Genomic DNA, 1936 nt, shown 5'->3' with positions numbered 1-1936 from the left:
CTTCGCATGAGGTGGCCAAAGTACTGGAGTTTCAGCTTTAGCATCAGTCCTTCCAAAGAAATCCCGGGGCTGATCTCCTTCAGAATGGACTGGTTGGATCTCCTTGCAGTCCAAGGGACTCTCAAGAGTCTTCTCCAACACCACAGTTCAAAAGCATCAATTCTTCAGCCCTCAGCCTTCTTCACAGTCCAACTCTCACATCCATACATGACCACAGGAAAAACCATAGCCTTGACTAGACGAACCTTTGTTGGCAAAGTAATGTCTCTTCTTTTGAATATGCTATCTAGGTTGGTCATAACTTTCCTTCCAAGGAGTAAGCACCTTTTAATTTCATGGCTGCAGCTAACCAGAACATTAAAACACCAATGCCTGAGCTCCACTTTCACCATCACTAGAGGTACCTCTACATAAAATCTAAGAAACAGATTTCACAGCAGTCCTGGCCCCAGTGTATATGGCATCTATGGTTTCTATCACACTAATCCCAGATGAACTCCTTTTTTAAAAATCAATTTCAATCTCCATGATTTAGTTCATAACTCTGCTACTCCTTTGAAATGGCTTTACTTTCTATGAAGAAACTGTTAGGAAAACCCTCTCTAAATACTTTTGCAGAAAAGATAGCTGATTGACAAAAGACTTCATACCTTCGGTTCATGCCAAGCACAATTTAGTATCCCAGATATTGTCAATTAAAGAAAACAAAAATACGGAAGTAACTCCTTTCAGCTATGAAATTTATTCTAAAAATAATCTGTAAGGTGAAGGTTCTTCAAGACATTTGTAACAATAGCCTCTCTATATGCTCAAATGCTTGTATCTTGTTCTCTCAATGCAGTCCAATATGTATTCTATTATTTAAATGAAATTCCTGGTTTCAATAACAGACACTACTCTGAAACAACATTGAAGTCAAGGTCAATATCACAAAAAGCAATAAAATTCATACTATTTTTTACTAAGTAAAATGAAAAAAACAGAAAGTGTGAGACTACCATACAGGTAGTCCAGTGTAGGAATCTCTTATAATATTATGTCATAACTTGAAACCACGTATATCCAACCTAAATTTCTGATTCATGTATTTCCCAAAAGTCTAAATTGTTTTTCCACAGTAACTTTCTCAGCCACAGAAGCAATTCAACAGTCTATTCAAAATGAAGGTGAAATGAATGACACTTGCTAATATGTACAGATCATTTGTACATCAAGTGCTTTTTAATTGGGAACCATCTGTGTTGAGTATTTGTTATGCTATCAACAATTCATAAGACAATATCAAGAATCAGAAGGCATAGGGCTTGTAAAAAATTTACACGTTTTGGGAAGAGCGTAGGAAGATTCCTACATGGAAAATTTGGGGACAGTGAAGAGATTGTTTAAATGGCTTCAAAGAATCTGATGAAAAGTTATGGGAAAAGAAGCAAAAATCCTACTTGAAGTGAAGTGAGATCAAGATTTTGGGAATGAAGAGCTACAGGGGTTTTCAAAATGGAAATGTGATATGATGAAGGTCACATTTTAGGAAGACTAACCTGATATGTGGATGCAATCTGATGGAGTGATGAGATTCCAGGAGACTGGCAGAAAGACTGGAATAACCCACCTATTGGAAGGTGAGAGAAAATCAGGTCAAATACATTTGCAATGGAGCCTGCTCACAGACTAACTGAAAAGAGAAGAAGTAGAAGTTAATAGAATAGTCCCTTCATCTTCCCGTATCATTCAATCAAAGCTTAGGCTTAAATCACTCAGTTGGTCCTGCTAAACTTTGAAAGGAGATTTACTACCTCTTAAAAACATTCTACTAGAAAAACATTCTTTCTGAATATTAACCCAGAGCTTGAAGAGATGTCCAAAGGTTAGTCTCCCTGCCTCTTGCCAGAATTGCTTTCAAGCCATGAGACAGCTGTGTACATGACAATTTAAAGAT

The sequence above is a fragment of the Bison bison genome, unplaced genomic scaffold (genome assembly GCF_000754665.1).
Source record: "Bison bison bison isolate TAMUID 2011002044 unplaced genomic scaffold, Bison_UMD1.0 scf7180017864356, whole genome shotgun sequence".
Taxonomy (NCBI): Eukaryota; Metazoa; Chordata; class Mammalia; order Artiodactyla; family Bovidae; genus Bison; species Bison bison.
Note: the sequence above shows the minus strand (reverse complement) of the source record.